Here is a 15,076-nt window from a genome sequence, read left to right as displayed (position 1 = left end):
GATAGATAGATAAATAGATAGATAGAGAGACAGATAGAAGCAGGAAGTCAAATGATGAGAAGGTGTTGTGTTTGCGAGAAGCGAGCAGCGCTAAACGCTTACACGGAGGAAAGCTGACGACAGCGGCCAGTAAGGAGATGATTCAGTTAGCTGTCAGCAGTCCTCTCATGAGAAAGTTCTGTTGCCATGAGGAAGATACGTGACACACACACCCTACTACACGAGATGTTAGAAAAGAGAGTTTAGAAGGAGACAAGCGACCCTAGAGAGAGGTCGAGACGGAGATTAGCTTTAGAACAGAGAGAGAGAGAGATAGCGAGACAGGGAGGTAGCTACCCAGGACTTATACTATTATACCTGTTTAATATTTCCAAGACAAATAAAAATAGTCCCATAAAAAAAAAAAGAAAAAAAAAAAAAGAAAAAAAGAAAGAAAGAAAGAAAAGTAAAACAGAAAAAAGAGAAATAGAGTAAGATCACATAACAAACAAATGAAAATAAGTGTAAGTGTTACTACATAAGCCAAAATACCACATAAACTACAAACAAAAAAAGCAAATTGTTGTCTCCACATACAAGTGGCACGACACATCATCACTATCATCGACCGCAGCATATGTTAGGACTGCAGTTATTACAATTGTTACTCCATATTATAATTATGTAACGACAAACGATTGCATTATGTTACACTTTGCCAATTATGTAACAGTTGCATTAACAAGATGTAACTTTTATGTAACTTTAACTACAATTATGTACCTACAAACGATATGTAACAATTATGTAACGACAAACGATTGCATTATGTTACACTTTGCCAATTATGTAACAGTTGCATTAACAAGATGTAACTTTTATGTAACTTTAACAACAGTTATGTACCTACAAACGATATGTAACAATTATGTAACGACAAAACAGTTGCATTAACAAGATGTAACTTTTATGTAACTATAATTATAAGGCCAGCACAATTATGCATTAACACAATATTTGGTAACAATTCATAAAATGTTACAATTATGTAGTACCACAATGTTAGTACAATATTATAAGTCATACAATTATAGCACAATTCTATATTACCAGTATCATCATACAAGTTAGGTGAAATATTAGACATTACTAAAGTGATAACTCAAATATGTAATGTAATAACCTAGCAGTATTACCATTGCACAATTATATGCGTAATATTACTGAATAATCACTATTTACTATGAATAATATATGTATACAATATTCATACAATTATGTTACTTTACAATATTATGTATTTCACTTAATTAGCTTATAAGTTCATTATAATGTATATATAATATGTATTAATATGTTATGACTATTAAATGTCGATGGTACGCCATTTTGCGCGGCAGAGCAATGTGGTAGGTCTCCATATTATAATTGCAAATCATACTAGATAGATAGATAAATAGATAGATAGAGAGACAGATAGAAGCAGGAAGTCAAATGATGAGAAGGTGTTGTGTTTGCGAGAAGCGAGCAGTGCTAAACGCTTACACGGAGGAAAGCTGACGACAGCGGCCAGTAAGGAGATGATTCAGTTAGCTGTCAGCAGTCCTCTCGTGAGAAAGTTCTGTTGCCATGAGGAAGATACGTGACACACACACCCTACTACACGAGATGTTAGAAAAGAGAGTTTAGAAGGAGACAAGCGACCCTAGAGAGAGGTCGAGACGGAGATTAGCTTTAGAACAGAGAGAGAGAGAGAGATAGCGAGACAGGGAGGTAGCTACCCAGGACTTATACTATTATACCTGTTTAATATTTCCAAGACAAATAAAAATAGTCCCATACTATTCTTTACCTCTCCCGTCACTACATGACATCTGGTGGGGAAACTACTACAAGATATAAAAGCCGCTCGACCACAAGTCTAAAATATACTTCTCTACAATTAACTACAAAGTCTTTACGACACTAAACCGACTCTTACCTTCTTTACCCGTACACAGTTGTTGACATGGGTTTTATTATCCCCTGTATAGAGTACAACTCTCATGTGTTGGGAGGCTCACAACACACCGCACTTTTCAATAGGTTAAAGTCAAAGGCTTTTCTTCTCATTCACTCTCCTCCACATACTGGTTTCCTTCAACCTCTGTCTCTTCGCCACACTGTTGCATCTTTATCTCTTTTCTTTCACTGCATCAATGGTCACTGCTCCTCTGAACTGTCTGCTTGCATCCCTCCACTACGGCTGGCATGTAGCACCTGTCTGGCAACAAACTCTCATCCCTTTTCTGTCCATCTCTCTAATGCAAGAGTTAACCGTTACTCCCAATCCTTCATGTATGCAACAGGTCTACTCTGGAACTCTCTCCCTATGTATTTCCTACTTCCTGTGATCTCGAGTCTTTCAAGCATAGTGTGTCGAGGCATCTCGAGATGAATGGATCTTGAAGTTCGCTCTGTTTTTTTTTTTTTTTTTCTTGGAAGGAGCAGTTGGCAGGCCTCTAGCCTTTGGCACCTTCGTCCATATATATATATATATATATATATATATATATATATATATATATATATATATACACAGGGTGTAATGCGACGTATGACAAAAACTTACACCAACGATCTATCATGTAATTCTGAGTATATTTTGTTCTATAAACATATGCTCTCTGCGATCCCAGTTCAGTACCCAGCATTCAGCTGTTTTGTGTAAAAGCTCGTCTCTTGCATGTGCCATTGGGTGAGCGCTTCGCAGGGCGACGGGAGCCGAGTATTATTAGCTTATACTATACTATACATAAAAATCCCATATCCCATCAGTACACACGAGTTTTAAGAAGAAACATTACGTAGTCTATTGATTCTTTAACATCAAGTCATGCATTCATGCAATTCTTTTACACATATCTAACAACTTTACCTCATCATCCTTCCCTCCTCTTTTCTACTCTGATGGTTCTGTAGCTATTTCTTCTACTGATAAAGCAGATCTCTTCGCACAGACTTTCTCCTCCAATTCTACCTTAGACGATTCCGGTGCTGTTCCTCCATCACTTCCCCCCTCTGACTTCCTCATGGCTGACATTAAAATTTCTTCAGTTGATGTATTTTCTGCCATCACTGGCCTCAGTACTAACAAGGCATATGGGCCTGATGGGGTCCCTCCTGTTGTTCTCAAGAACTGTGCTTCTGTGCTTACACCCTGCCTAGGCAAACTCTTTCATCTTTGTCTGTCAACTTGTACCTTTCCTTCTTGCTGGAAGTTTGCTCTCATTCAGCCAGTCCCAAAGAAGGGTGACCACTCCCAACCCTCCAACTATCGTCCAATTGCTTTAACGTCCTGTATTTCAAAAGTTTTCGAGTCAATTCTTAATAGAAAAATTTTAAGACATCTTTCCTATCACAACCTTCTTTCCGATCTTCAGTATGGGTTCCGTCAGGGACGCTCCACTGGCGATCTTCTAACGTACCTTTCAGACTCCTGGTCATCCTCCTTTCGGGACTTTGGCGAAAGCTTTGCCATTGCACTTGACATCTCAAAGGCTTTCGATCGAGTCTGGCATAAATCTTTAATTTCCAAACTGCCCTCCTATGGTTTCTATCCTTCTATCTGTGCCTTCATCGCTAGCTTCTTTTCTGGTCGTTCTATAGCCGCTGTTGTAGACGGCCATCGTTCTTCTCCTAGATCTATCAACAGTGGTGTTCCTCAGGGCTCTGTCCTATCACCAACTCTCTTCCTTTTATTCATCAATGATCTTCTAAGCTGTACATCTAACCCTATCCACTCATACGCTGATGACTCCACCCTTCACCTTTCCATTCGGTTCCCGCAACGCCCATCTCAACAGTTACTTCAGCAAACAAGGGATGAGGCTATGGCACACCTAATGTCTGACTTGGCTCGTATCTATGACTGGGGTAAAAATAATATGGTTGTCTTTAATGCATCTAAGACTCAGTTCTTACACCTATCAACCCGGACAAAATCTTCCACAGGTATACCCACTAATGTTTAATAATATTCAGCTTAATCCTGCATCATCCTTGAACATGCTTGGGGTTTCATTTACTCGGGACTTATCTTGGAAAGATCATATTACATCTCTTGTAAAATCTGCTTCCAAGAGATTGGGTGTGCTAAGCCGACTCCACTCTTTCTTTACCCCTGCGCAATTGTTGACTCTATACAGGGGTTTTATCCGCCCCTGTGTGGAGTACAACTCTCATGTGTGGGGAGGCTCCCCACATACAGCTCTTCTCAATAGGGTGGAGTCAAAGGCTTTTCGTCTCATTAACTCTCCTCCTCTTACTGACTCCCTTCAACCTCTGTCTCTTCGCCGCACTGTTGCATCTTTATCTCTTTTCTTTCGCTACTTTAATGGTCACTGCTCCTCTGAACTGTCTGCTTGCATTCCTCCACCTGTACGACGGGCGCGTAGCACTCGTCTGGCAGCAAACTCCCATCCTTTTTCTGTCCAACTCTCTAATGCAAGAGTTAACCGTTACTCCTAGTCTTTCATTTATGCAACAGGTCAGCTCTGGAACTGTCTCCCTCTGTCTGTATTTCCTGCTGCCTATGATCTTCAGTCTTTCAAACGCAGTGTGTCCAGGCATCTCAAAATGATCGGATCTTGAATTTGGCTCTATAATGTATTTTGTTTTTCTCTTGGAGGGAACTGTTACTGCGGGCTCATGGCCTTTGGTTCCTTCTTCCTCGCATAGAAAAAAAAAATTAAGAAATAAATTCAAATTTTATGGCTTGAAAGGGAGTATGGAGGGAGGGAGGAGAGGCTGGTGTGTTGTGCCAGTTATGTTATATTTGGTTTGTAGGATGTTGCTACCAGCATTATAATAACACCCACAGCTCATTCAGTGAAAGAACATCACCGTACTGAGTGACTAGCATCACTTTAAGTGAGGAGTAATATTATTATTCATTACAATTTTTCTGGTGCAAGTAAATGTGGCACCATTTTTTTCATATGCTGACGTGAGAACAATGACACAGGATTGCCAATGTAACGAGTATGTTGCTAGACCTATTTTTTTTGCTTCTACTTCCGGCACTAACATCTGGCAACATGATATCTATCTACATTCTGGATATTTTTGCCATTTTTAGGTGATATTCTAGAGATTTTATCGTATTTTCTAGCGATGTTTTGCAGTGCTTATTATCTTCCGACATTCTAGCAAGTTTTCAGGACTAAACTAGCGAGACTGATGATAGGGACTTGGCAACCCTGCGTCCACTGTAATTTTGAACGGGAACATTTGCGGGGTAGGCACACACTTTAAATACTGTTCCCCGCGTTCTGTTATTCACCGGGTTCAGCTTCACATGTTCATGAAACAGCATGCCACGTACGTACAGCAATGAAGAATATGCAGATATCGTCTATTTTTTTTTTTTACGGATCCTGCGATGATGTCCTGCAGAGAGGAACACAGGTGGAGATACCCAATGGCGCCACATTTACTTCCAGCAGAAAAATTGTGATTAATAAAATCTTCCTGACTTAAAGTGAGGCTAATCTCTCTTTAGAATAACGTTTTTTCACTGAATGAGCTGTGGGTGTTATGATAATATGGGCAGCAACATCCTACAAACCAAATATTACATAACTGGCACTACACACCAGCCTCTCCTCCCTCCCTCCATTCTCCCATGCAAGCCATAAAATTTAAATTTAATCCTTAATTACAGTCGATATGTGCAAAAGAATTGCATGAATGCATGACCTGATGTTAAAGAATCAATAGACTACGTAAAGTTTCTTCTTAAAACTCATGTGTACTGCTAGGATATGGGATTTTTAAGTATAGTACAGTATAAGCTAATAATACTCGTCTCCCGTCGCCCTGCGAAGCTCTCACCCAATGGCACGTGCAAGAGACGAGCTTTTACACAAAACAGCTAAATGCTGGGTACTGAACTGGGGTCGCAGAGAGCATATGTTTATAGAACAAAATATACTCAGAATTACATGATAGATCATTGGTGTAAGTTTTTGTCATACGTCGCGTTACACCGTGTGTGTGTGTATATGTGTGTGTGTGTGTGTGTAGACAGATAGACAGATGCTTGAAGTAGGAAGACTACATGTAAAATTTATTTTTTCTTGTCCAGCATATTAATTTCACTTCATGATTTGTTTGTTATTCCGAGGAGGTTAAATGTCAACCGAAATTTTAATTTCATGATTTCGAAACTGTAGCGTGAAATATATAATGCATTTCCAATTTTTTTTATTTGTCTTATGACGACAGCTACAAATATTGCTAATTTACTACCTTCTGTGTCACCCAGGCCACGTTATACTACAAGTCATTTTGGAATTATTATCAAAATTCACTGAAAAAACGGACTGTAGTTTCGAAAGAAAATAATAGTTGGGAACGCGAGGCAATGACACTGTACCGCTGAGGACTTTATGAAATGAATAATGTGCAGTTGCGGTCAGGGATAATGCTCCACTTTTTAGACGATGAATATGAAACTCAAACAGATTATGCTGAAAAAATTAGTGGGTTCCGGAGGGCGTCTCACTAGGTTTCAAATATTATCGTTCACTCTTCTGACGATACCTGGTGTGCCTGGTGATACCTTGTGTGCCTGGTGATACCTTGTGTGCCTGACGATACCTGGTGTGCCTGATGATACCTGGTGTGCCTGACGATACCTGGTGTGCCTGATGATACCTTGTGTGCCTGACGATACCTGGTGTGCCTGATGATACCTGGTGTGCCTGATGATACCTGGTGTGTTTGCCGATACCTGGCGTGCCTGATGATACCTGGTGCGTTTGCCGATGCCTGGTGTGCCTGATGATACCTGGTGTGCCTGGCGATACCTAGAGTGCCTGACGATACCTGGTGTGCCTGATGATACCTGGTATGCCTGACGATACCTGGTGGGCCTGCCGATACCTGGTGTTCCTGATGATACCTGGTGTGCCTAATGATACCTGGTGTGTCTGATGGTACCTGGTGTGCCTGACGATACTTGGTGTGCCTGATGATACCTGGTGTGCCTAATGATACCTGGTGTGCCTGATGATACCTGGTGTGCCTGATGATATTTGGTGTGCCTGACGATACCTGGTGTGCCTGACCATACCTGGTGTGCCTGACAATACCTGGTATGCCTGACGATATCTGGTGTTTCTAATGACACCTGGTGTGCCTGACAATACCTGGTATGCCTGACGATATCTGGTGTTTCTAATGACACCTGGTGTGCCCGGCGATACCTGGTGTGTAATTATGACGTTGTTTAAACCACGCCTCCACACCCTCCCTCAGCCTCCACTCACCCCTCCACCTCCATCCCCGGCATTTCCACTCACAGCAAGGTTCCAGGTTTAAAGACGTGGACCCACATTTTCGCCAGTTAAGGCAGCTCCCTAACACCTTCTCCTAAGTGATTTATTTTGTTTATTACACGTCACTCTACTCTTTTGAGTTGCTTAAATCATTCTAATATCTCCAACACTCTGAGTAAGCAAGATGCACAAGGATTTTAACAAGCCAGATCCAAAAATAAATTGCAGAGGAAAAATTGCTAGGGAAATTCCTTAACCGATGCGAATACGGGTCGTGGTTAGAGGGCAGTAACTGGGACAATCAATAGCGAAAGATGACCTAATAATTGTCCCAATGGCCTCTATTTACCTTTGTTCTCATGAGGGTAATTCTGCCTCAAAGCGCTGTGACAACCAAGCCCACGGGTTGTGCTTCTTTCTGCGTCTTGGAATCTCAGTAGTTCAGGACAAAATCTATCAAAGCCTTCCTCAAGTCGCGTAGCACAAGCAGAACCAATAATAAATAAATAAATACATAAATAAATAATGAAACACTTTATACTTTTGGTGCCGGTTAAGACAGTTTTCTAAACAGTCACTACAATGGGTTTCTAAAAAGCGTTCTTACCTCACCATCCTCCTCCTCCTCATCATCATCATCATCTTTCTCATCCTCCTCTACTTTATCTTTTCCCTCATCTTCCACCACCTTCTCTATTTCCTTCCTCCTCCTGCTCCTCCTCCTCCTCCTCCTTCTCCTCCACTAAGATTCACAGTGTTATTGGTTTTAGTTATCCCATTAACCCATTCAGTCCCAGGATGCATTTTAGAATTTCCATCTTCGCTACTTTCAGGTATGTTCAGCTTAGGCAGGTAAATCAGGCAGTGAACGAGTTAAGGGACAATGATTCTGACTCCATCGCTACATACAGTCTCTCCAAAGTTCATATCAGATGGAGACAGAGAGAATAAACTTACATGTCGCCGGATTCAGTGAGTCAAACTTTCAATAATCCTCATTTCTTACCTTGTTTATATTAATTAAAAAAAGATCATACATAACTGTACGGTACACCAACATTAAATTCGAGTATATCTTAACGGGCCTCGTATAATTCATTTATTAAGTATTATAAGCACTGTTTTGTCTTTTTTAAGTATTCACACACACACACACACACACACACACACACACACACACACATATTGACCTATATATATATATATATATATATATATATATATATATATATATATATATATATATAAATATATATATATATTCATCATTCATTGCCAGAGGCCATGTATCCCAAACAGGGTGGCCAAGGGCTTAGAGTTAATTGTTTTACAGGGAGGGGCACTAATCCTCCACCAACCCCACTTAACATGTAGGGATGCCAACAGCATCTGGTGTTCCCAGGCGGTCACCCATCCAAGTACTAACCAGACCCAACGTTGCTTATATATATATATATCACAGGTATATATGCTGATTGGTTGATTGATTGTGTGTGTGTGTGTGTGTTTTGGGCAGCCGAAACTACACATTCAAATCGCACCAAAATTGGCACAGAAATTGTAAAAAAAAAATTGCTGATGTGAAAATACTTGGTCCCATCATGATTGAAAAACTTTTACTATATTTAATGAGCGATCACATTTTGACCAAGAAAAAGTCGCTCCCGGCGCCCGGCATAGGATCTCCGTAGAATTTTTTGCCCACAAGTACAACTAAAGTATTTCGGACTTGCGTTCGGACAACTTGGGTTCCATTCCCGAAGCTGGAAGTAACACGATCAGTTGGTTAGCTGCTGACAACCTTACACTAGAACAGCACATAAACGGGAGAGCCCTCCGCAGGAGCAAGTGCGAGGGACCCGTATAGCCCACAAGCACTTGTGTTTCCTATAACTTTGCATTTTCTCATACTGGTCTGTCCTCAAATGTTATTGTGTTGTCTCTCTGCAGTTTTCTTCCTTTTACCCTTCAATTTGAGAACATAATAAGATCTCCACACTTTGGTGGACACTTACTACTTCTTTTTCTTCTACTTCTCCTCCTCCCTCTCCTCTTCATATTCTTCTTCTTCTTTCGTTTAGTGCCATTCCTTCATTTGTTCTCCAGTTCACTTCTAACTTGATATCATTGCCCCCTGACAAATATCTCTAGGCACTTTTTTTTTTTATTTGTGTCTTCTGAAGGACTTAACGTGGTCAAATATCAAGCCATATAAACACAAAATTTGGAATTATATTTCCTTGTGTGTTCGTTAACCATGATGCCAAATTACACACAGGCATGTTAGTGTACTGTAGCTACGACCATCTTGCATTCCCTCTGCATTGTTCCAACCTTAACTTTCATTTCCTTTTTTGCTGCAGCCGCGCATTTATCTTGGTAGTGAAGGGGTTAATGGAAGTGTATGGTACCTATTCAAGGTGACGTAGGAAGCTTCACAGCAATTCCTTCCAAGCGACTTATTTTTGTCTATTACCCACTAACTTTCTGTATAATGTTGTTTAAGTAGTTTCATTATCGATAAGGGTTTGCATCAGTAACATAGAAGAGGAAATGGAATTGTAATGCAAAGAATAAATCGCCATGGAGGTGGTGTTACGCAGCCTCCAAAGTCACTTATGATACGACCCTACATCTGACCACCGTAGTCGGAAAAATCTCTATCCTAACCGGAATAAATCGTACTAAAATGGCAGAATAAATATTTGAAAGCTGTTTGACATCAGAGGTTAAGCCACTGACGCTGGTGCTTGTAACAGTTGAATAAAATTGTCTGTAGGTTTAAGCCCACTAATTTGAAACTAGAAACCCCCCTAAACCCCTTCAAAAAGGGAACTCACTCAAACTTTAGTAAACCTATACTCATTTTACCGTAACTTGGCCTAGAACTGAAATGACCCCATCTTGCATGGTGAATTTTTGAAATCAGTTAACCCTCTCACGCACAGTAAGTTTCAGTAAGTTTTCCGGTGCACGACTTTATCTGTGAAGCCGCCCAGCCCAGCTGCCCGCGCGTGGCAAATAACACGTATTCGCTCCTTATTTTCGCCACCCAAACATCAATATACTGCCATGAAACCTATATCATCTTATTCGTCGATGTTTGTTCTACCTGATAAGCACCACAAAAAAATAGGAAAACCCGAATAAAACAACATTAGGTGGCTGTGAATAAATATTTTGCTACGTCACTTTCACTTCCGAACATCACCATTTGAATGTTTTCCATCATACAGGAAAATGTTTTTAGAAGTTTTTATAGAGAATTTCATCAGCTTTCTAAAGAGATAAATCCGGTTGTGATACGATTTGTAGTTTTCGAGAAAATAGCCAAAAATTTAAAGCCATTTTTTGAAAAAAAAATCAAGGAGCTCAAACTCTGAAATTTTCTTGCACATGTTTTTATTGCATAATATTAGGTAGAATTTCACCAGCTTTCTAATGACCTAAAATTATTTCGATACGCTTCATAGTTTTCGAGTAAATCGCCAAAAATGACTGGGAACTCACGTCCAGACGTCACTTTCGTGATGTGCACATAGCATACGCAATATTCCCACCTACATAACAACGAATTTTTATCATAACATTGCTATGTCTTGTACATACGTAGAATTTACTGCTCTTTATCATGGTTCGTACAGGAAATCGATACGTCCAATAGTTTTCGAGTAATTGGCCGACAAAGTGAGATTATTCTTCCGAGCACTTCCGAGTTTACTGCTAGCGAGGAAAAAAAAAACCAAGGCTGTTCCCCCAAATTTTCCAACAGAAAATGCTCCCAAAGGCTTATATTCTGCAAATGAACATGCGTAGAATTTACTGCTCTTTATCATGGTTCGTACAGGAAATTGATACGTCCAATAGTTTTCGAGTAATTGGCCGACAAAGTGAGATTACTCTTCCGAGCGCTTCCGAGTTTACCGCTAGCGAGGAAAAAAACCAAGACTGTTCCCCCAACTTTTCCAACAGAACATGCTCCCAAAGGCTTATATTCTGCAAATGAACATACGTAGAATTTACTGCTCTTTATCATGGTTCTTACAGGAAGTCGATATGCCCAATAGTTTTCGAGTAATAGGACGACAAAGGTAGAGTACTCTTCCAGTCGTTACCTACTTTTACCGCAAGCGAAAAAAAAAAAAAAATGTTCTCTCCCCCTTGGCCTAAAGGCTATGCTCGCAATTTTTTTTTTTTTTTTTTTTTATGTACAGACTGTAAAATCTTCCAAGGTTGTTTTTTTATGGTTGTAACCTACTGCACATGAACACTACTTTTTCCATGTTACTGCTAATGAAGCTTTACTTTCTGTCATATGTGTAATATGTAGGAGAAGACGGTTATTTGCCTGAAAATTATAGGGATAATGATAATAGGTCAATATACATATCAACAAAATTTAGAGAACTCACTTCCTCCAGGGGTGTTGCTTGAATTGTAGGACCTTGTGGGATTGGAAGATGAGGAGGTATGTAGTGTGTTAGTGTGTGTGTGTGTGTGTGTGTGTGTGTGTGTGTGTGTGTTCTTACCTAATTGTTCTTACCTAATTGTATCTTTACAGGAATGAGTCAAGCTCGTACTGTCCCGTGTCTTAAACCATATTTATCGTACATATCCTTAAATTTGTGAATTGTTTTGGCACACACTATTTCATTCGGTAGTGCATTCCATTGGTCAATTGCTCTGTTTGGGAAACTGAATTTCCTTACGTCTTTATCACCTCTCTTCTTATGCAGTTTTTTGCAGTGTCCTCTTGCTGATGCTTCTCCATATGTTAAGTAATCATTTATGTCTATTTTCTCCTTTCCTGATATGCATTTATATAGCATTATCACGTCACCTCTTTTCCTTCTGTCCTGTAGTGTTGGTAGATTCAGTTTATTTAGTCTTTCTTCATAGCTTAGGTCCCTTAAGCTTGGTATCCATCTCGTAGCGGCCCTTTGAACTTTTTCAATCTTGTCTATGTGCTTTTTGAGATGAGGACTCCAGACTACTGATGCATATTCCAGGGTTGGTCTAATGAATGATGTTATTATCCTTCTTAGCATGTCTTCATTTATATATGTGAATGCTATTCTCATATTTGCAAGCACTGTATACATGTTCCGTACCTTCTCGCTGATGTGGTCAGCCGGAGAAAGTCTGTTATTAATAATCACACCTAGGTCTTTCTCTCTTTCTGATGTGTATAGGGTTTTACTTCCTAACTTATAATCCCAATCAGGTCTTTTTCCACTTTTACCAAACTTGAGTACATGACACTTGTCCACATTGAATTCCATTTGCTACGTACTACTCCATTCATGAAGTTTATTTAATTCTTCTTGTAGCTCTTTACAAGAGTCTGTGTTAGTAATTCTCCTTTGTATTTTTGCATCATCTGCAAACATATTCAGATAGCTCTCATTTCCAGTGTTACTGTTTATATCATTTATATACATTAAAAACATGATTGGTGCCAGCACTGATCCCTGTGGTACTCCACTAGTCACTTCTTTCCATGATGAGTAGTTTCCTCTTAGTACTGTTCTCATTTCTCTTTTTATGAGAAAGTCTTGCATCCAACAAAACAGTTTGCCTCGAATTCCTCCTTGATGGTACAGTTTCCATAAAAGTCTTTGGTGTGGTACTGTGTCAAAAGCTTTCTTGAAATCTAAATAGATACTGTCCACCCATCCTTCCCTTTCCTGTATTGTGTTTGTTACTCTGTCACAGTAGCTCAGCAGATTAGTAACACATGATTTTCCTTTTCTGAAACCAAACTGTCTTTCTGTTATCATACTGTGTTCTTCTAGATGGTTTACCCAAGCTTTTCTTATAAGCTTTCCTAATACCTTGCTTACAACACTGGTCAGTGATACTGGTCGGTAGTTGAGTGGATTTTGTCTATTTCCTTTCTTGAATAAGGGGACAATATTTACTTTTTTCCAAATATCAGGTAGTTTACCTTGACTCAAGGATTTCTTGAAAATTAAAAATAATGGTTTACTTAACTCCTTTGCACATTCTCGTAATACCCAACATGAAATTTCATCAGGACCACTTGCTTTTCCACTGTCTAATCTACTTAACTCCTCCTGTATTACTTTTTCTGCTATTTGTATATCTGGTAGTATGTGTGGACATGCATGTTCCACATAGTCTCTCTCAAATTTTTTTTCTTCTGTAAAAACTAATTGGAAATTCTTATTTAGTGCTTCACAAATATCCTTCTCTTGTGTGTAAGTGATTCCATCATCCGTAATGGATTGTATTATATCTTTTACTTTGGTTTTGCTTCCGATATAGCTGTAAAACAGCTTTGGTTGATCACTACTTTTATTTATTATATCCTCCTCAAACTGTTTTTGGGCTTCCCTCCTTATTCTTGTATAGTCGTTTCTTGCCTGTTTGTAATTATTATACGCCCTTTCACTATTATGTCTTCTGTATCTATTCCACAACAAAATTCTCTTCTTTCTTTTGATTTTTTACATTCTGTATTGAACCATTTCTGTATTTTCTTATGTGCTTCTTTGTGAGTGGGATGTACTTCTGGACTCCTATTTCATAAAATTCACAGAATTTTTTATATACAGCATTTAAATCTTGTTCTCTAAGCTTATTTTCCCAATCAACTTCTAAGAAATACTTCTTTAGGTCTTGATAATTTCCCTTTTTATAGTTTAGGCTCTTTTTGTAACTGTCATTGCTGTTTACTATGTCATATGCTATCCTGAAGTTATAATTTAGTACTGCATGATCGCTTTTGCCGAGTGGAGGGTGATATATTAAACTGTCAATATCATTTTCTTGCCTAGTAAATATTAGATCTGGCACTGAAGGTACATCAAGTCCTCTTTTTCTGGTGGTTTCCCTCACATGTTGCGTTAGGAAGAACTCTTGTACGAGATCCAAGAGCTTTTGGTCCCAACAGCTTTCTTGGCTAATTATATCTAGAGTATTCCAATTTATATTTGTATTGAAATCCCCAGTTAGTATAATTCTTTCTGATTTCTCTTCCATTTTATGTAGCAATGATCTTAAACTCTGAATTGTACTCTCTGCCAGGTCCTCATATTCATCTCTTTCCCATGTGTTTGATCTGGGTGGCATGTACAAATTGGCTACAATTACTTTACCTTCAGATCTGTTGAACTCTACTGCAATCAGTTCTACTTGTGATGGTATATCTAGTTTTATTTCATTGACTTTTAGATTTTTCTTAGTTAATATTATAATTCCTCCTCCTGTTTTTAAATTTCTGTCTCTTCTCCATATATTGTATTCCTCTAAGTTTAGTATGTCATTGGATATCCTTGGTGTTAATTTTGTTTCAGTTAGGCATATTATTTGTGGTTCATTTTCTCTAACATAATCATTCATCTCTAGTAATTTAGATACCATTCCATCCACATTTGAGTACATCAACTTTATCATCTTGTTTATATACTTGTCATGACATGGTTCTGCTACCTTCCTCCTTTTTCTTCCATCCTGTTTGTGTACCACTTTCGTACCTGCAATCCTATTACTTTGTAAAAGAAACTTCTTCTTCTCTTCCGATCTTCCCTCATTTTTTGTTTTTGCTTCCTCCCTTTTCTCTTTCAGTAATTCCAGTTCCTCTTGTGTTAGGTATCTTTTTATCCATACATTTTTGAACTCCTCTTTTTCCATAAGATTCTTTGCATTTTTTAGTATCTCTTCCACAGTGTTTACACTCTGGAAAGTCACCTTTAGAGGTCTTGTCTTGCTTTTCTCATATTTCCCTAACCTTTTGTGTTCCTCTATGTCTT

This window comes from Coenobita brevimanus, chromosome 49, assembly GCF_032717465.1.
Source record: "Coenobita brevimanus isolate Jiangsu-jjx chromosome 49, ASM3271746v2, whole genome shotgun sequence".
NCBI lineage: Eukaryota > Metazoa > Arthropoda > Malacostraca > Decapoda > Coenobitidae > Coenobita > Coenobita brevimanus.
Note: the sequence above shows the minus strand (reverse complement) of the source record.